The sequence below is a fragment of the Pinus tabuliformis genome, chromosome 8 (assembly GCF_031772625.1).
Source record: "Pinus tabuliformis cultivar Carrire ecotype Pingquan chromosome 8, CPIR1, whole genome shotgun sequence".
In the NCBI taxonomy this organism is placed as follows: domain Eukaryota; kingdom Viridiplantae; phylum Streptophyta; class Pinopsida; order Pinales; family Pinaceae; genus Pinus; species Pinus tabuliformis.
In genome coordinates this window covers 18,233,794-18,255,630 of record NC_142294.1, presented here as the reverse complement: position 1 = coordinate 18,255,630, position 21,837 = coordinate 18,233,794, and the positions used below count along the sequence as shown (strand labels likewise).

Genomic DNA, 21,837 nt, shown 5'->3' with positions numbered 1-21,837 from the left:
AACCTTGTTTTCTTGTACTGGATCATTCTGCAATTACTTTTCTTTAGATGTTTTGTTTATATCTATATTACAAGGAACACATTGAATTTCATTTCTACTATCCTTACTATTATCCTTTCCGTGCTTTTCCTTGATCAATTTGATGAAATATTCCATTATCCTTTGGTCAAAGTCCTCACTTGCATATTAGTGTACATCCTGGTAAGTTCAAAGCTCGAAAGCCAACCAAAAAAGTCAATCATAACCACCGTGCACGTATTCAAATTCATAATGTAAAACTGTGCACGTATTCAAATTCATAATGTAAAACTGTCAGACAGAGTTCAGACAGAGTACCTCCAAGATGGGTATCATTGTTTGTAGCCAAAACCTCAAAATCTCTGTTGTCAATAGTCAGAACACTGACATCAAACGTGCCACCGCCCAGATCAAAAACAACGATATTTTCCTCTCCACCCTTCTTGTCCAAGCCATAAGCTATTGCTAAGGAAAAATATTTACAAAGCTAATAGTAAAACTGTACTTGTAGAGTGATAGCTCTACGTGATACAGAATGAAAGTTATACATCATAAAAATTATGAAAGGCAAACCAAACTACAAAAGGCCTGAGACCCAGTACTCTGAAAACCAACCAGATCGATACAACCTGAGACCAAGTACTCTCAATACCAACCAGATCGATACAACCTTTTGTATGAGCTGAATATCCATTTATAAGCAATGAAAGAATAAAGCAAGAACTGTCCAACAAGGCTGCAGTTTTTCTTATAAAAATATCTCCCACTGCAATGAGTTCATAACAAAAATTTAATGGCACTCCCCTGCACTAATAAATTGAGAGGTATGTGGTAAAAACGATACCCCTCATGATTTTTAATTTTTCATTATTAAACATATATAATACAATTAAGTCTGGTACAACCTGCCCCATACAATGAAACTCTCTTCAACTAAAATTGATATGTTGTCCATCAAATTTCTACAATATACAGACAAGTGAACCTTTCACAAAATTATGCAGTTGCATTCACAAGTACACCCTCTAGTTATCCACAGAAATTTCCTAGCTCCTGAGCTCTGGGTAGTTAATATATTCATGGATAATATTTAGCTTCAGAATAAGTGGCAGGACATACCTGAGTTTAATCTGGCCTCAATCATTTGGGATATCTAATTTCTTTTCTAGTTTATAACAAGGGAAACCTCAACACCTACCATACCAGACAAGTAGTAGCCAAAAACAATAGTCGGAGTTGCTAGAATGCCTTAGTGTTCCATTTAAAGAATTAAAGGCTCAGTGAAGGCATTCAAGGTCGTTGGTGTATGTGGGCTGGTCGATGTATGTATACAAATTAATCCCAATTTAACAAGTCCATTTTAACAATTTGGTGTGATATGCAAAAACACTGAAACCCAATAAAGAAATCCATAGAAGACCAAGCTAAATCACCACAATGAAATGTTAAAACTTCAAGCCTAGAAAAATACCAGAGTAATTTATTCAAATTCATAGCACCAGTATGCTTGATTCTATATATAAACCTAGCCCAGAGGAACAGAGTCGTCCATAGTCTCAAGTAGTAGAAGAAACTGCAAATTTGCCAAACCTAGAATCTCCCTACAAAACTCTTATTCCTAAACAGAAAACCAGACTTAACCAAAATCTACACAAAAAATGTTAACCAAACACATTCAAATGTGTGAGCATGTAAAGTCAACACAACAACCAAGGTGAACATTTTGCAAAACAGCCAAATCAAACGTTGATAGTCATCATACACCCATATGGTAACGAATACAAGTGAATAACAACTCATTCCATAAATCTTCAATCTAGAGCAACCCAACAAGTAAATTTTTGTTTCCATCATAACCCAATACAGGAATAAGCATAATTTTGTGATTTTTTTTTTTCACATTTTACTGAAATAAGTTCAAATCAATGTTTGCGATGACCAAGAAAGCTCAAGCCAGAATTTGGAGTGCAAGCCAAGGAAGAGGCAAGGGAAGAGGAATGATGTGGCGTGGGACAATGTCAAGGGGTAGCCGGGGAATGGCAGGATCAAAGGCTTTGGGCTTTCATCCAGGTATGGTTTCTGGTGATACTTATGGCTTTGACAGGATTGGAATGGGCCTTGTGGATGGGTTTGTAATGCCAGATATGTATACTGCTCTAGCGAGTCAAGGCAGAGGATTTCCTCCTTATGGCCAACTAGGTCCCAGATTTGGCCCAGCTTCAGGGATCAATAAGAATTATCAATTCCCTACACCCTTTGAAAGAAAAGTGACATACAGAAGATCGTTCCATGTATCAAGGACGCCTGGTAAACACCAATGGCTACAATTTGCAAACTGCTTAGGATGCTGCTTCTCATCACTAGTAACGGTACTACTGTAAATTGAAGGGTGACCATCTTTGCGAAATTGGGATAGTCCTGTGATATCCAGTAGAGTAACAGGAAAAATCATAGTCCCTATAACTTCCTTCACTATGGGCACCTGAGGAATCACCGGAGGCGAGTATCCTTCAAATTGCACTGGTTCAGTCTGACCATAGCATTTCTGCCCGTTCTTCTAATTCCAATAAATTGGGCTGCACATTTACATCAATTTTATGAGGAAAACCATTTCGTATACCTAGAATAAGAGCCATAACTACTTGAATAGATTTCATGAATATCTTGGAATTTGATCTATCATAAGAACAGTTATATTTTTTTAAAGCTTAAACTTCCAATTCCAAAATATTCATGAAAACTGCAATCCACATAAAAAATGCCCTATAATATACACAATGTGTGTTTGTATAACGATTTACCTATAATGTGTAGGGGACAAGGTGCTAAAGAAGACAAGTGATTTTTTGGGATCGATATTTGTAGGTATCCAGTTTGCCCACGTCGTCAATGCCCTCTTGTAAGCCACAAGTGGATCCATGTTTGTGTAAAGATGATTGTTAGCCATGATTAGGTCCCATCTGTCCAACCACATTCCAAACTATTACATTTTTAATATCATTTACAACACTAAATTTGGCTGTGTTACACAAAAATATCGTCATCATGATTATTTGCAGTCAGTATGGGTCTATCATCACTTGTACTGTCCTCCTAAGCAAGTCTCAGACCTCAGCTCTTCAAATCAAGCTTTGGAAATGAGAGAAAGACATTAAAAAACAATGTAACTCCGGTTCCGCACTTTCTCTCATGGTCACCTGCGGTCCCGCACCTTCTGTGTACAAAAACTGCGGACCTGCCCGCCCTGTCCCTAACGGTGTAGGTGCGGACCCCTGTGAAATTCAAAAGGCGCAAGTTTTATCTTAAAAAACTCACTTTGGGTTAATTCTAGAGGTTTCTAGAAGGAATTTTGAAGTGGATTGTTCGCTCTGAGGTGGTTCATGCATCCCAAAAGAGAAGGAGCTAATCCCTTGATGAGAGGAGCTATCCCTTTGAAGGAGGACCTAGTAACCTACCTCCATTGCACTATAAATATAGGCATTGGGCTGGTTGCTGGGGAGGTTAGAAGCTGAACATTTTTGAGGGTAAATGCTGGTGAAATCAAGACTTCCTAGTTGAGCTTAAGAGGAGAGATCACACATCTTTTTGGCTTCATTGGGGAGTGAGTGAAACTTGTCAAAGTAGAGAAGACTTCTTGCTGGACCCTAGGAGGAGCTTGTACAACGTCAAGGCAAAGGTTGTAAAGTTCTTCTTCTTTTGAATTAATACAATCAAACTCATTTTTCTCAACAAGTATCTCATGTTATTTGTTTCATAGACTCCTTGACTTTCATGTTAAATATGTTTTATGCAATTGGCTTTTCAGGTGCTATTTAATTTGTTTGCCTTGTTTGTGTTTGCAGATTTGTGAAAAGGAGCTCATTTGGTTCGAAGGAGCGAGGGCATCCACAAGCTTGCGTTGGACCTAAGGTAGGCCGTAAAAACACTTGTTTGCCATTGTTTATAAAAACATATTTAGAGAAAGATAGTGTCTGGTTGGTTTGCTTGTCATTAGGTCTTCTTTAGATTCTAGGAAGGTCTATCTTGTCTGCAAGATCGACTTATTCCGTGTGACAAAATGGCGACTCCATTGGGGACTTGATTGTTTTCCTTGTTTTTACTTTGACCTAAGAAACTCTATTTTTGTTTCTCTTTTTGGCTTGTTGTGTGTAAAAGTGGGTAGAGTTTGTAGATCTAGGGTTATTTTTCGTTTTTCATAGCTTTGGGAGAGGACCGCACCCTAGCCGTTTGACACAGTGCGTACCTACCCGCAGCTTGGCTTTTAGCACAGAGCGGGACTGTACCTGTGCCAACAGTGGGCCTGCGGACTCTGTCAAAATTTTGAAAACCCTAAGATTTCCTCTGTTAGTCAACTTAGTTTGTGTTTAGAAATTGTTATCCACTACCCAGACCTGCATATAACTTGTCAGAAGCTTTCCTTGGATTGATTTCGTTAGTGTTAGGGTTTTACGTGAAATTCCTAGGAGTTTTGCTTGTTGGGTTTGTTTTTCATTGTGGTTGTGTAGTGGATTTGAGCTTAGAAGCTGTAGGGACTTCAGATCACCTTAGTGTCTACCAGCCTTCTTATGAGTCTGACCATTGATGAAATCTCCCCTTGTTTGAGGAATCCACTTTGAGTTTTCTCTTTACAAAACTTCGAAAAGCTTGTGTTTTAAAGTTTGGATTTTCATTTTCAAAAAGAAAACAAAATTGGTTGTTCTTGACTTATTTGTGATTCTGCATAAATTGGTCCTTAGCTTACATCTAGCTAAGTAAAACATCCTTAAAAAAGACTTTTAGTAGGCTTTGACTTCGAATAGGTTTTTATAGTTTGTAGATCTCAAAGTTAGTCATTTTCATAGTTTTGAGTGTTTTATTAAAAAATATAAAAATCTCTTTTGGAAAAAGTGTGTTTTGTAGTGATTGAATGCTTTGAAACGAAAAAGGAAATTTTTTGTGAAATAACTAGTTGTCTCGTTTTGAGTGCTTTGGAAAGGAAAAATCTCTTCTTTTAATTTGTTTAATTGAGAAAGATTTGTGTTTACAAAGTATTTGCATTCTCAAACTCTTTCTTAGTTTAGAAGTTCATAGAAGAGAAAAATATTGTTTAGATCATCTTAGGTGCATTTTTAGTGATTTTGAGTCGAGTCTTCATACCACGAGTTTCATCTCCGCACCTTTGGACTTAAACAAAAACCACTAAAATTAATGCTTAAAGTAAAATTCACTTAGTAAAATTTTTATTTCTAGGGCTCTGATACACCAACTTAGCTTAGGCTAGTGTCTTGGAGTAAGAGATTAATTAACTCTTCAAGACAGTAAAAACAAACAAGTAGCTGTATCTTGTGGTAGGGAAGAAATCCAATTTTTGCATTTATGCTCTGGGAAAGCTCCTCTTAAAGGAGAAGCACGAGATCGTGTCCGAACCAGTGTGGGAATCAATCCTTCCTCATTGGGAACAACGCCAGATATTCACGTATTAAAAATGGTAAACCTCGGATTAACCATTGTCGAGGAGCATGGGGTCACTTGTTGGTAAACCTTGGATTATGTCAAGGAGCCTTCAAGGGGATTGAGCTTGCTACTCTGCCCTTGCATGCGTATCGGATCGTAGACTGTTCCCCTAGGTATATTTGTCTCAGTTGGTAACCTTAGTGGCCATATTCTTTAGGACTCTTCCTAAGGTGACAGTGGTGGGAAGATCCCACTGTACCTGGAGCAGACATTGGCTAGACTCACTTGGATTTTCTGGGGGGTTCACTTCACTCGAGATGGTTAAGTGGAGGAACTTGTGCCAGTCTATTCATTAAGCAAGTTGCCGGGGTAATTGTTCCAACCGCCATTTCTATATTGAACTCTGCGACATTGGATTTCATCACCAACTAGTGTTTTCAGTCCGGAAAGTTACTGTTTGTGTGTGTTTGATCTCCTAGATTTTTTAGGCGTGTGATTCAAATTTGTTTGGTTCTTTAGAGACTTTAGGTGCTTTTCATTGAGATTTTACTTTGTTTGCGTGTGAAGTAGTTAAAAGTTTTCAACTGTGGCTGAATTACCAAGAGAGTCCCATAGACTTCGGGGCCAGTCTCCTGAGTTTGTAAACGTGGCTGAGTTACTGAGGAAGTCCCACAGACTTCGAGGCCAACCTCCTGAGGAAGTACTGAGCCAGCTCGAAGGTTTGAAAGTCCTCGTAACTCCTAGAGATAGTAGAGTTGGGTCACCTGAGGAAGGAGAATCTTCTTTGATAGTACATCCTGATTTTCAACCGTTAGTAGCAGAGTATAATCCACAGTCAGTGTCTGTTTCCAAAATTGCTGGTAGATTTTCATCTACTAGTGATATAGGTGAAGAACCCGAAATATCCGAGCTTGAAAGTGAATTTGCTGCTACTCCGACATCGGGGTTTGTTTCTCCAACTTCTAGTGGTCCTGGTTCACCTAGGGTAGAAAGAATAATCACCCAAGATCTTCCTTCTGGACTTATTAAAATTGAAGAACTTGCTCCAGAAGAAGAAGTAGGCATCCCTATCTGTGAAAATCAACCTGTTATTGAACTAAGGGAGCGTGAATCAATTTTTTACAGTCCACCTAGGAGTAGTTCTTGGTATCTTTCTTTGACTAATTTTCTAGAAAACTCAGGGTTAAGTTTTTCACCACCTTGTGCTCCTTATCACCCAACACCTAGAGGTTTTTATACTCCTATCAATATGGCAGGACAGTCATCCATGTTTACTCAATCGCCTGAATCTTTTTTGTACGGCGGTCCTTCTGTTCCCTCCGGGTATCAGTCACTTTCTGGTACTTTTTCGGGAGCATCTCCTCAACCCATTGAGCAAGGGTTATTAACTGGAAACAATGGTACTAAGACATTGAGCGTAGAAGACATTCTTATGATGTCAGGTTCTATTCCCAATCCTCAACCTCAAGGTGGCCAGTTACCGCCTGGGGGGCAGCCTCAATTAACGCCTGGGGGCAACCTCAAGGTACAAAATTTGCATCTGGGGGCAACCTCAAGGACAATACATACCTATGGTACAATACGTTTCTCAAGGTCAACCCCAGACTCAATATGTACCCCAAGGTCAACCCCAGTATCAATTTATACCTCAAGGTCAACCCTAGTATTAGTATGTGCCTCAAGGGTATCAACCCCAAGGTCAGTACTCGAACCAAGGTTTCCAACCACCCCAAGGTCAAACGTATGTTTAAGGAATGGGAAATGTACCTTTCAATTATCAATCCTACCCTCAACCCGGTTATGGTCCTCAATATTCTCATCCTGTTATGGGTCAGTACCCCAGAATGAATATAGTGTGGGATCCATCGCAAACTCAACAGGTGTTGCAGCGAAGTGTACAGTTGTCATCTCAAACTGGACAACCCTTAGTTTCTGGTACACCCCAGCAACCAGACCAGTCTAACATTCAAACTTCTGTACCTTCGGCAGTTTCTCAGCCTGGGCCTAGTACACCTCATACTCCACCCCAAACGACTGCTACAACTGCCGCAACATATGTTCAATCTACCCCACCTACTTCTGGAGTATCGATAGCTCTAGTTTCTACTGTTCCTGTATCTACTCCTCAGACATATTTACCACCGTTTGGATCTACGATTCAAACTTCGGTTCAGATGCCTGTAGGACAACCTAGTTTAAGTACGGTTGTCACAAGTCAACCAAAATTCACTTATCAACCGTACCAGGGACAGTACCAATTCGGTCCTGCTGTGTAGCAGCCAGTCTATCAGTATCAACTGACAACCGTACCCTGGGTACACTTATCAACAACCTCAACAACCCCAGTACGATCCGATTAATCCTGGTTTTCCGGGAGGATACAATATTCCGAACGCAATTCCTATTCCTAGTTATCCTGGATATCCTCCTCCTGGGGCTAGTCTCATGACCCAGAGTTTTAGGGATCCTAATCGGCAGTTACTGTTTATCGCAACTTTGGACTTGCCTGACTTGTCGCACCTAACGAACGATCCCATTAATTATCTTCCGTTTTGGCCGTCAATGCCGAATAAGTTGCCCAGTGACATTCCCAAGTTCGAAGGTAAATCAGGAGAGGACCCATCGAACCATGTGATGACTTACCACCTCTGGTGTGCGTCTAACTCCATTACAGATGATTCAATCCGTCTTAGACTTTTCCAGCGCACTCTAATTGGTATCGCGGCCAAATGGTACATTGAGTTATGGCGAGGCACTTTTTATAATTTTAGTCAGTTAGCTACCTCGTTTTTGACTCATTTTTAGTTTCCAGTCTGATATGACAATGGCACGGAATTGTTAACTTCGCTAAAACAATCGACATCCACTTACATTTTAGATCATATTCATGAGTGGAGACGTCGATGACATTTAGTTAAGGTATTTATTCTGGATCAGATTTTGGCTGAGTGGTTTGTAAAATCTTTGTTTCCAAAGATCACTAAAGATGTTGCTAAAGCCAGATTTGTTACTGAGGAGCAAGTCATTGCTCAAGCACAGTACCTTGACTTGGTCTATACTTAGTCGGGTATGTTATACGAAAAAATCCCTGATCTTCCCAAGCAAAATCAAATCACTGCAGCTCCTTCGAGATCTCATGCCGCTGATGGTATGATTGGCACAGTTAACACTAAAAGTAAGAAGAAGTATTCCAAGAATTCTTCCCCTATCATAACCTTGCCTGATTCCCCAACAGGAGATTCTTCTGCAGATATTTCCGCCAATATTCACGTTGTAGAGTCATCTACAGCCAAATCAAAATCTGGTGGGAAGAAGAAAGGAAAGAAGAAGAATAAAATGGACAAAAGTTCAAAGGAGAAACCTGAAAAGGCGGAATCCAATGATGAAAAGTGCAAACCTCTTTATCCTTGTCTCATTTGTGACGATGAACATTTTACAAGAGACTGCCCTCATCGTGCAGAGGTTGCGAATATTTTCAAGGGTTCCCAAACTCCTGCTGTTTTGAAGGATCCTTTTCCGGCTCAAGATAGTAAGATGATAGGTTCATCCTCGAATGCCAATGAAGAAACCATACTGATGATGTCCCATGTTCGGATTGCGACTCGATCGCAAGATTATGGTAGTAAAAGTCCTGTTGATGGTAAAGAAACAAAATCTTCTCATTCTAATCCATCAACCTCAGCTCTCGGTTCTGATCCACTACAGATCGAGAAACCTAATCCAGACTTGGTAATCAAACCACCTTCCAAGGGTATACTTCGAAAGTCAGCTTTCAATCCACATGCGAGAGCGGCTTAGAATTATAACATTGTTGAGGATTTAGCTGTTTCACCCTCAGCAATGTCGGCTTTGGAAGTGCTGCAATCATGTCCAGTACAATGTGAATTACTTTTGTCGGCTATAGGAGCTGTTGATGTTCAGGACCCAAACCTAATAATCTTCGATCTAGAAAATAGTACACCGCGTTTGCCTCATCAAATGGCTTTCCAGATTCCTGTGATAGTCAAAAACAGGCCTATTCATCGGACTGTAATTCATGAGGGAGCCTCAACATGTATCATGTTGATACAGTGTTGGAGATCGCTTGGTTCTCCTTCGCTAAATCAATCCCCGACGATTCTAAAGGCCTTTGATGGCCGTGGGTTTCATCCTTTTGGCATTCTACAGGATTTACCTATAGGGATTGAAGGAAAAACCGTTAGTCTAGATGTGGAGGTGGTTGATGCCCCTCTAGATTACAACCTTCTCTTGGGTCGAAGTTGGTCTTACGTTATGACAGCAGTCGTTTCATCAGTCTTTCGAGTAATAAAGTTTCCACACAATGGAAATATTGTAACAATAGACCAGTTGGCTTACTTTTCATCTGACCAGCCTCTTCGGAGAGTATTCAACATGTTGGTAAAACGACTATCCCATATAAGGATGTTGGAGTAGGATTAGTTAAAGATGTCAGTTTACTGGGAACTTTTCCTGTTCCTCCAATCAACGCATCATCTTCATTTGCAACCATTCATATGATTACATCAAACACCATTATTTATGATGATCCTTGGATTGTCCCTTCTGAATATGAGATAGACTCATTTGGTAATGCCATGCCTTTGAGTCCATATGAAATTGCCTATGAAGCCGTGCAATCTTTTGCCGACCCATGTTCAACCGAAAATGACTTAATGAATGTGGTCCGTGAGGAATAATTTTTCACATCAACGTCAGATTTAATTACGTTTTCTGAACTTGTTCACTCTGATGAGCAAATTCGTGAAATCCTATGTGTAGATGATTTACCATGGGAAGATCTCCATCACAGATCTTCATTTTTACCTGAGGATGATCGTTTTGAAAATGATTTCTCATCAATTTTTACAACTGAATATGTCAAGGAACCTCAGAATCCAATGAAACATCCTGATTCAGAGTTAAATTTGGGAAACATATCTTGAACTATTCCTATTGACATTTCAGTTAAGCTCGGAATTGTTGAGAACATTCATATAGGTGCCTCGTGTACAAATGACGAAATTCAATTATATAAGGCCCTATTTCAAGAATTTCGCGACGTGTTTGCCTGGTCCTATGAGGAAATGCCACGAATTGATCCTACGATTGTTGTTCATGAAATCAAGACTTACCCGGATGCTAAACCCGTCCGACAACGTTTGCGTCAGATTCACCCACGAAAAGTTGTTGCAATTAAATCAGAAGTTGAAAAATTATTGAAAGCAGGTTTCATTTATCCAATCCCATCAACGGATTGGGTATCAAATATTGTTCCGGTTAACAAAAAGCAGGGAACAATAAGAATATGCATCGACTATAGGGACATTAATCGAGCCTGTCCAAAGGATAATTACCCAACTCCCTATATCGATCAAATCATTGATGATTGTGCCGGTACCGAAATATTTTCCTTCATGGATGGTTTTTACAGATACAATCAAATCAATATTCTACCTGTCGATCAACCAAAAACGACCTTCATTTGTCCATGGGGGACATTTGCTTATTTCAAGTTACCTTTTGGGCTTAGGAATTCCGGAGCAACTTTTCAAAGGGCGATGTCTTATGCATTTCATGACATCAAACATATTGTGCAACCGTATCTCGATGACTTGCCTGCTCATTCCTTACATCGAGCTGATCACCTCGTCCATTTAGGAGAAATTTTTATGAGGTGTAGGCATTATCGGATTCAGTTGAACCCACACAAATGTGTCTTCTGTATGGAAACGGGTCGATTACTAGGATTTGTAGTTTCGAAAGCCGGCATTCACGTTGATCCCTCGAAGGTCGAAGCTATCATCAAATTTCCTCCTCCTTCGAGTCTTCGCCAACTCCAAAGTTTGCAGGGGAAAGCAAACTTTTTACGACGATTCATTCCTAACTACGCCGAGGTTACAAAGGGTTTTACCTGGTTGTTGAAGCAAAACACTCCGTTCTATTGGGATGAGATAGCTCAGAAATCTTTTGATGCACTCAAACACGCGTTGACCCATGCACCATTGTTGCATCCTCCCAATTACGACTAGGATTACTTCTTGTATCTCGCCGCCTCCCATTCCACCATTGGAATGGTCTTAGTTCAGGAAGATGAATTCAGAACTGAACATGTGATATATTACCTTAGTCAAACTTTAAATCCAACTGAGCTAAATATTCACATGTGGAGAAATTGGCATTGGCAGCCGTTCAAGCTGTCCAACGTTTTCGTCACTACATTCTACTACGCAAAACTACGGTAATTTTGGATTGCAACCCTATGATCTACATTTTGACCAAGCAATTGCTAGGGGGTGTTGTGAGGAAAAATGCCTATGCAGGACGATCCTATCCACCTAAGGTGTGACAACGCCTTAGCAACAAACGAATACAGCTATTATGATTTCTTCCTTTATGAAATGTGAAAGAGGGGAGATCGGCAGACTTACCGTTGTCTTCTGGTTGTCCCTCGAACTAGATCCTCTTCTCTTTGTGTGTCCACAGCTACTTGCCTCCTCGCTTGATCAAGAGAACAGCTACTTGAATCCCACGGGATCACAAGAGAACAACTACCTGTGACAAGAGAACAACTACTTGCGACAAGAGAAGAACACAATACAAAGGAAAATATACATATTCATAAATGATTCAGGATTAGAAGTAAATCAAATACACTAATGCAATCATATAAAATACACCAGCATATAGGAAAGAATCAAGATAGCTTTATTAATAAGTAACAGGGTTCAAGAAGAGATACAACCCATGGGGCTCCAATCCAGCATCTCCTTCCCAGCAAAATGGAATTCCTTCTTCAGCTCCCTTCAAAGCATTACACACCCAATGTTTCCAGCCACAAACCAACAGCAATTCTTTGCAATTACCAAATTCCAGCCTCTGGATCTCATGGAGGAGAGATCCATATATAGATGTTTGGAGAGAGGATGAGTTAGCTTGAGATCTGATTAGTGTCCTCTCCCTCTCTCAGTTCTTGAGTCCACTTGGAGGTTCTTGCTTCCACTTGGAGATTTGGAACCTCTTACTCATCACCAGTCGAATTCCTTGATGCAAGTGTCATTTTGGAAGCTTCCCGGGCATTGACACCTTGAGGAATGACTCTGCCACATGTCCAAACTCGCTCAACGCAGGTAGCTAGTGTTGGAGTTGACATTCAACGCAGGTAGCCAGTGTAGCAGTTGACATTCAGCGCAGATGCTCAGTGGAGCAATTGACATGATCCAGAATTGGCTTGTTTTTTAGTGTTTTCAGGTGGAGAACTTCTGTGAATTGCTGTGGTTAGTTGGCCTTGTTCCTCTAGGGGTAGGAACAACATGTTTAGGGACTTTGGATCCCTTAGTTTATGGACATTTCATGCTCAATGCTGTAAGGCACAAAAATGTCTATAACAGTTGCCCCCTAAAGTATGAGGCCGTTTATCGGGTGAAATGCTTTATCCAGGAGGGTCCGAAGTTCATCCATCTGCTGGGAGGAGACCTGTAATAAAATACAATACAATACATTATGATTCATACTTCTTTCATGATCTAGCTGAGGCGGGCATTCCCATGCTCAGCTTTATAAATTCATTTTTGTACATAGAAAAGACGATCGTCTGATGGTAGACTGATAATTTTGGTGAAATTATCATCCTTTGAGTAGGATGATCATCTGCTGCAATGATGTACATGTCAAATGTCTTTATCTTTCCTGAATATATATATCGCAGCCCGGATGGATGAAACTAGATCCGGGGTCTTCAAACTCATTTGATCTTCACTCTAAGTACAAGTCGATCCATGTGAGAATTGCGCTGAAGTCGAACATGGAAAGACATCGCTTGATTACCGGTAAATGATGTAAACCGTTAACAAGCGCGAGAGGAATCACCGATAATGATAATGACCCTCAAGGTACTGCAGTACAATTCATGTGGTGTGAATAAAGGACTTGGCTTCGAACACCATGCAAAATCTTCTGGTCGAAGGTCATTGATGTATACCTGTCGCCGGAAGTGAGAAACTCGCCATTGAGGCATGCAAGCTTCAAAGTACTGAAGGGGTTGTTGTTGTGGGGAAAAGTATCCGATGCGGATGACCCTATCCCTACTCTAAAGGTGACAGTCTTTAGCAATAACTGAAGGTAAAGCTTTGATGTTTTCCTTTATGAAAGTACAGAGAGAAGGATGAAAAGATTAACCAACCTGGTGTCTTTCGCTTAGTCGATCCTTGTCCCCTCTCTTTGTCTCTTGTTCCCAGCTCTTTGCTCTCTTTGCCGGTCCAGCTACACACAGATCCTGCACAAAACAAGAGAGCAAACTACAAGATACATGTACTCATAACTGAAGCATGGATTAGGATGAATCAAATATACATGTAAATACAATACATCAATGCAATACAAGTATATAGGAGAACATGCAAAACTTTATTGATAGAAGTAACAGGGTTCTGAGAAGGTTACAACCAATGATGGCTCCAATCCAGCAGCACCTCCCCAGCAGCAAGAACTCTCCTCTTCACCTCTAGTAAAACAATCACCCAATAGCTCTAACTGTAATCCAACAGCACCTCCTTGCTTTACACAAAATTCCAGCCTCCTTAGACCTCATAGAAGAGCTCTATATATAGGATAGAAGAAGAGAGGATGAGTCAGCTTGAGACTGACATGAAGCTGCCTTGTGTCCTCTCCCTCTTCAGTTAATCTTCAGTTCTTGAGTCCACTTGGAGATCCTTGGTTACACATGGTGATCAAGTACCTCTTACTCATCACAAGGCGAATCTGATGAACCAAGTGTCAGTTTGGAAGCTTCCTGGGCAGTTGACACCTTGCAGGATGACTGTGCCACTTGGCCAATCTCGCCCAGCACAGGTAGCCTTCATTAAATTTGACTTCCAGCGCAGGTACAAGGAGGGACAATTGCATTCCAGCGCAGAAGCTCAGTGGAGCAGCTGACATGATCCAAAATAAGCCTGTTTTGAAGTGTGTTCAGGTGGAGAACTGATTGGAAGTGTTGTTGTTTGATGACCTTGTTCTTTTAGGGGTAAGAACAACATGTTTAGGGACTGAGGATCCCTGTAATTATCGACATTTCATGCTCCATGATGCGAGGCACAAAAATGTCTATAACAGTTGCCCCCTAAAGTATGAGGCCGTTTATCGGGTGAAATGCTTTATCTAGAGGGTCCGAAGTTCGTTCCAGTGCTGAGGAGGAGCCCTGTAATACAATACAATACAATACATTATTTTTCATTCTATTTTCATGATCTAGCCGAGGCGGGCATTCCCATGCTCAGCTTTTATAAATACATTTTGGTACATATGACAGACGATCGTCTGAAGGTAGACTGATAATTTTCTGCTGAAATTATCATCCTTTGAATAGGATGATCATCTGCTGCAATGATGTACATGGCAAATGCTTTTATATTTCCTGAATATATGTCGCAGCTCGGATGGATGAAACTAGATCCGGGGTCTTCAAACTCGTTCGATCTTCACTCTAGGTACAAGTCGATCCATGTGAGAATTACGTTGAAGTCGAACATGGAAAGACATTGCTTGATTACCGGTCAATAATGAAAACCGTTAACAAGCGCGAGAGGAATCACCAATAATGACGATGACCCTCAAGGTACTGCAGTACAATTCACGTGGCGTGAATAAAGGACTTGGAGTCGAATGCCACGCAAAATCTTCTGGTCGAAGGTCATTGATGTATATCTGTCGCCGGAAGTGAGAAACTTGCCATTGAGGCATGCAAGCTTCAAAGTACTGATGGGGGTGTTCCTAGATCAACTTCTTGGATAATGAGCTGAAGTCGACAAGAAGCGATCCGTCAAAGGAGGGCCTTAATGAATCCCACATCAATGACACGGAACGGAGCTAATGACTTTAGTGGAGGTGAAAACAAACTGTGACATATGATTCAGGGTGGCGATCATGAATGGATGAAGGATAATGTATGGCAGTGGATGGGACACGGTTGACACTTTCAGAATGACCCCTCTTGAACATATAACGACACTGATGCGATGGATCGGTAGCATTACCCCAAATGTGGATGGTTTGGCGAGGACCATGGTGATGAGACCGGTGAATGAGACAACCCAACCCGATGTGGTACGGAGGAAAAGTGTCATGTTCAAGAGTGACTTGCTACCATTAAATTTTGATGTTCTCCCAATTTTTCCCCAGTCATTTCTGACCAGTACCTCTTTATTTTTGTCAAGCTCGAGGAGGATAACATATGCTTGTTCTATAACCTGCCCTTCGGGCAAGCCCATCGCTATGATTTAACGAGCCTAGCGATAGGGAAACTCGTTCTCGTCTAAAGACAAGTTTGTCGCTATTTAATCATTTTAACGAGTCTAACGACAAAGAAAACTCGGTCCTTTTCATTTTTAGAGAGTCTGAAAAGGTACAGAAAGTCAACTCCATGATTCCTTTTTCGTCATCTAATCCCTTAAGTCCGAAAAAGTATAAAACAATACAGAAGGGATGGCTGTTCGGTACTTTTACGAGCCGAACAAGACAAGCGCTCGATCTTTTTGTGCAATAATTCCTCAGGTCCAAAAAGATTAAAATCTAGAGGAGGGATAGCTTTCGGTCGTTTAACGAGCTAGAAGGCCAAAAACTCGGCAAACTTTTCATATTTTACGAGTCAGTGAAAAGAGCTCAAAGAAGACTCGTCTTTTGAGGAACGAGTGATAAACAGGGATAGCAACTGATTCAAGGTACAAATTGGAATTTTCCAATCACGGTAATGTCACGAGGATGGCTAGGTGAAATCACTCTTCGCAGCTGTTCCTCAAAATAGGTAAACACACATATGGGGGTGAATGATCGGCCAAATGAAATGGAGGTGATGGATGAAAACACGACCAAGGCTTTTAAGGCTTATAAATTTACGATCGCAATGGTTATTTACCGAGATAGGTTCATTTTTTAATGAGCTTGAACTTTGGCGGAAAAACTCTGCTCACACTTTTCTATTTTTTAACGAGCATAAATTCCGTGGTAAAACTGCTCGATGATAAGTTTGCATGCCCCCAGCATAATAATGCAAATCGAGGTGCATGCCCCCCAAGCTTCATTGCATTCAACTTCGTTGATTGGAATGAAGGTTTACCATTGAGATCTGGAAAGGGGATTGTTTCATTTTTTAATGAGGTTGACATTGTAAAAGAACTATCCTCATGGTTTTTCATTTTTTAACGAGGTTGACCTGAGATAGGAACTATCCTCGAAACTTTAGATCCATTAGACACAGAAGGTTTCATATTCCACTGTGGCCACTTCCGCCAGATTACTCGGAGGCGGTAGGGCAAAAGTACCCATTAAGGTAGGGTCTTTTAGGAGACCTACTCCGATATTTTGGAGCGAATGATTGCTTCCATGGATCATCGGAACGCTTCCCATAACTTGTGAACTGTTGGGGAGAAATGCCTGTTGGTCGACGATTGTAATTCCTCCTTGGAAGGGAAATGCAATCTTCCTAAAGTAGGTCGACACAACTGCGGCCATGGCATATATCCAGGGCCTTCCTAGCAGGATGTTGTAATCAAGATTTCCTTCGATTACTTCAACATCAATTTCTACTGTTTTGCCCCCCAGTTCAACCTTCAAGTTATTTAGGATGCCGTATGGGGTGTACATCCTTCCGTCGAATGCTTTTAGTGCCGTCGAAGATCGCGATAAGGTTGGAGATCCGAGAGTTTTCCAGCAACTCATCGACATGATACATGTAGATGCCCCCTCATCAATAATTGTTCGGTGAACAGTCTTGTTGAGGGCTTTCACTTGAATGAGGAAAGCTAGTTGAGCTGGTAACTGAGGATCATATCCTTTGTGATCAAAGGATACAAGATTGGAATCCTTAGGATCCACTCCACCAATTGCTGATAACAACGCCTGCTTTTGGGATGGGCAATTTTGTAGTGCCTCAAGGGTCGACATAGCAGATGGCGATTGGGCCAAATCCTCCACTATATTATAGTGTTGCGCCACTCTGGCGCGAGGGTTGAATGTCGACTTGTGGACTACTCCCTTAGGCGGCTTTATTGTTAATTCATGCGTGAGGGGGGGTACAACTTCTGCCGAAGTCGTTGTCGAACTACTGGGTTGATCTTTCCCTTTATCGTTCGACACCCGTGGATTCCCGTAATCTTTGTTCCTTGTCGAAATCAAAGCATCATTCTGTTGCTTCAATATCGATAACATAAGCACTTGCGACGGTGAAGCATTTCCACTACCAACCAGATTTTTTCCTCGATCGGGAAACGGATCAGTTAACACAGCTGGAGTTTGCGAACTCTTTAAGAATCTTTTTAGATCAGCTTTGTATGGACATTCTCTCGTCCAGTGATCCTCATCACATATCTGACACCCATAAGGTGGTTTCCTATCTCGAGGAGGGCTTGAAGAAGTTTTTCGAGGAGATGACTCTCCTTGTTTATTCTTCCTCCCTTTGTTTTGATTCTTCTTGCTTCCTGGTTGATTGGAGTTTTTGCCTTTATCCGTAGATACAGCATTTACCTCCGAAGCAAGAATCTCTTGATTTGCTTTTTGATTCGAAGTCTTACGGGCTTTCTTATTCGAATCCCTTGTCGACTTAGCGTTTGCAGTTCCAATCACACCGTCACCGGCATGAGAGTCACTATTCGATCCGGGAGGAGGAGGGATTGAAAATTCCGGTCTGGGGGCATCAGGTATCTTATCATAGAGCGTGCCCGACTGAGTATACACTAAGTCCAAATATTGAGCACGAGCAATAACTTGCTCCTCTGTTACGACGCCTCCCTTGGCCACATCTTCTGTAATTGCCGGCAGAAGCGACTTTATAAACCACTCAGCTAATAGCTGATCCGGAACATAGGTTTTTACCATTCTGCGACGACGACGCCACTCATGTATATGATCAGATATATGTGTGGCTGTTGTCTGCTTGAAATTGGTCAAGATCTCTGTCCCAGTTTCGTACCTTATAGGTAACTGAAAGTGTGTTAAGAAAGTCGTGGCTAGGGAACTAAAATTGTCGAAAGAGGCTCTAGGTAATTCAATATACCATTTGGCCGCCGGACCAGTCAATGTCCTCTGGAAAAGACGAAGCCTTATCGAATCATCATTCAAGGTATTCGACGAACACCATAGATGGAATGTCATCACATGATTCGACGGGTCTTCGCCCGGATTTCCATTGAATTTAGGAATGTCCGAAGGAAGTTTGTGAGGAATCGCTGGCCACCAATGGGCATAGGCGATTGGATCGTTCGTCAATCGATGTAAATCTGGTAATTCTAAGGTCGCCACGAATGGCAACTGCTGATTCAGGTTTGGCGAGGCGTACCCAGGATATGATGGAATCGCCTGAGCAGTAGGCCTTTGCACACCAGCATAATGCAACTGATGTTGATATGACTGATATGGTTGGTGGGCTTGGCCACTGTAAAGTGGTTGGTTTAACCCGTTCTGAATATAGGGTTGCCCACTATTTGCAAAGATCTGTTGCTCAGATCCCTGGTACACCTGTTGAAACTGAGGTTGTTGGTATTGCACCATCCATGGTTGTGAAGCCATGTTTTTCTGTGCGACACTAACCGACGGACCAAGATGCGGGGTTATGGTTCCCGTTTGTATCTGTGTCGTCCCGGCAGTTGGCGATTGTGGTTGTGTTGCAGGGTCAATAGGCTGTTGCATTACAACTTGGGGTTGACATACAACAAGCATCGATTGAACTTGCGACACGGTTACAATTGCTGGCGTCATCGGGATACTAGACATAGGTACACATTGTTGCATGGAATATACAACTCTTGGCTGTTGGGGTAACATAGGTACCCAACCACTCGTCGTTACTTCAGTCAAACCTGAATGTGGTTGAAAACTGCCGTATGGGTATCCCCCCGGAAGGGGAAGTGAAAAGGCATATTGCCCCCCATACGGTAACAATCCGGAGCTCAAGGGTATATAGATGGCCTTTGAGGACTGGATGGCCCAAACTGATTCCCAAAGGGATCAATTTGTCTAGTTTCAACATAAGAATTACCGGGTACTATACCGGAAGAACAAACTGGAACAGACCAAGTTGTCATAATAGTCCCTGGGTGGACTCCTTCTAGCTGATGAGAGCTAGTCGGGACAGTTGGTATGCCGGCAAACATCGTTGGATTGGCAGCAGGAGCTTCTGCTGTCGCTGTGTCGTTTGGCACAGTCCTAGATGTCGACGGTTGTTCAGACATTTTAAGTCTATCCAATAAACTTCCTAACGATTCTTCAGGAACTTCCAGTGGCGATGGACAAACTTCTGATGCAGAAGGAAAAAGAGTGGTACCTACTCCAAAATGAATTGGAGTATTTGCTTGCTGGTCCTCTACGATTTCCTCTATTGCAATCAGACCAGGAGGAAGAGGAAGACCGTCAGGTCCGTAAAAGATTTCTGGTGCCGAAGAAGGGGTTGCTTCGACAGCGACAGTCGTTTGAACAACAAGACTCTGTGGACCGGTTTCAGATGGAACTGGTTCAGTTATGCAAGTACTTGTCTTCAGACTAGGATCAGTACAACTGTCCTTCTGTTGCTGTTGAACTTCTTCAATAGAGGCAGGGATTCCAGAAATGTTGGGAGTGACTAGAATCTCAGATGTTGTTGGAACTTCCGTTCTAACTTTAAAAGGAGATTTTGACCTGGTCAAGCGAGTTCGCTTCGTCCGTACTACTCTCGGTTCCGGAGACAAAGGCGGTTGACTCGCAAGCCTCCCTGAACGACGGGGTTTTAATTGACTTTCCTCCACGGTTGCGGATTACTTGATCAACTAAAATACAAAAAGGGGAATTATGTTTCCGTATTGAATGAATTTTATTAGACGCTTTTAGACACAACTTTGCTTTTTCATGTTTTAAGAGTCGAGAAAAAGCTAAAGATGACTCTAGTCGCCTTCGATGTATTAACGAGCCCGAAGTGACAAATGCTCGGTTGGACCTTTTCAGTTATAGAGTTTGAAAAAGGCCAAAAGAAACTGCTCTGGAGATCTAGGCAGAGGGTGTGCCAAACCTTTCGCGAAACCACAGAATACGTTTTACGGTACGGGTGGTCGATCTTCGTGAATGCTATGTTCATTGCATCGCGATCAGTAGGGCGGTCGACACGGCTTCCTAAGGATAAAGGATAAAAGCCTATAGGGGTCTCCCAATATACGCGACGGTACGCGGGAGCACAAGTCCGTATTAGTGCTATCGTCCCTCAGGAGGAATCACCCACCTTCGTAGAGATCGACAGTCACTACGTTTAACGACGCCGGAACACGTCTCTACCTAGACCTCTATTGTGAGCGTTATGTTACAATGCGTTTTTAGATTCATTCAATATATTTTAAGTTGATCTTGTTTATCAGTTTGTCTTTCAGGATCACCACGAGATGTATTGGTACAAATTCCTAAATGCAGCTAAAATGATAAGCAAGCTTTCACAATCCTTTTAGCTTTGAAAATCCTAACTACTGAGGGGAGAGAAAAACAATATCTTTCCACACAGAGCACCAAGCACAAACTAATGCACTTTCTCCTAGATCAGACACCCAAACTTATCAAAATGCAAATGCAAGATGCATGTATTTCTTTTCTTTTCCTTTAATGTTGATGTAGACAAAAGGAAAACTGTTGTATGACTTTCGAATTCAATTTGAAGCGTAAACAAACAAGCTTTGTCTAAATGAAAAGACGCTTTACAAGTACTTGTTTCAACACTCAAAATATATGAATTCAAACCATGAAATGAAAAACAAACAAACTCAAACAGCCATGAACAGTAATAAAACTAGCTCATAAGATCACAAAGACACTTTTACAGCTCAGGATCTAAGAGGTCACATCTATACTGGTTCGCTTTTCACAATGGGAAACTGTAACTGCAACAAGAAATACTGAAAGAACATTCACAGTTTCATCACACAACTGAGGCGGAATAATGTCAAGGAGAAGTGGCTTACAGCAAGTACAATAACCAGCAAGCAATCAGCCAAAAACAAGTGCAAACAGGGCCAAGACACAATAGGAAGACTGAGCAAGACAAGGGCTAACTGGACCAGCGCAGGTTCTAGTTTGCCAATTTCACTCTCAGCGCAGTTCCCCAAGGGAGCACCTGCGCTGTAATGCAGACTGCCTGTGGACAGCCTGCACTGACTCACGAGAGTTTCGTCTACAAAGTTTTCCGGGTCATAAAAAGCTAAAAAATGCACTGTTTTTGATGAAATAAAAAGCTATAGGTCAAGTACAGGCTAAGGGATGATCAAGAGGATGAAGATCTATCACAAAGAGTAAAGAGTCTTTTGTAGATAAGCTCTTCAAATCTTGAATTTTCTCAACAAATGAGCAAGAGTAGCAGTCCCTCTACTTCGCTTTTGATATAGTCAAAAG

General features: G+C 41.5%; 1 pseudogene; it reads right to left on the bottom strand.

The window, feature by feature from the left end:
* Positions 1–265: 265 nt before the first annotated feature.
* Positions 266–21,837, bottom strand: part of LOC149233937 (beta-phenylalanine coenzyme A ligase pseudogene) — a 38,327-nt pseudogene continuing 16,755 nt past the window's right edge.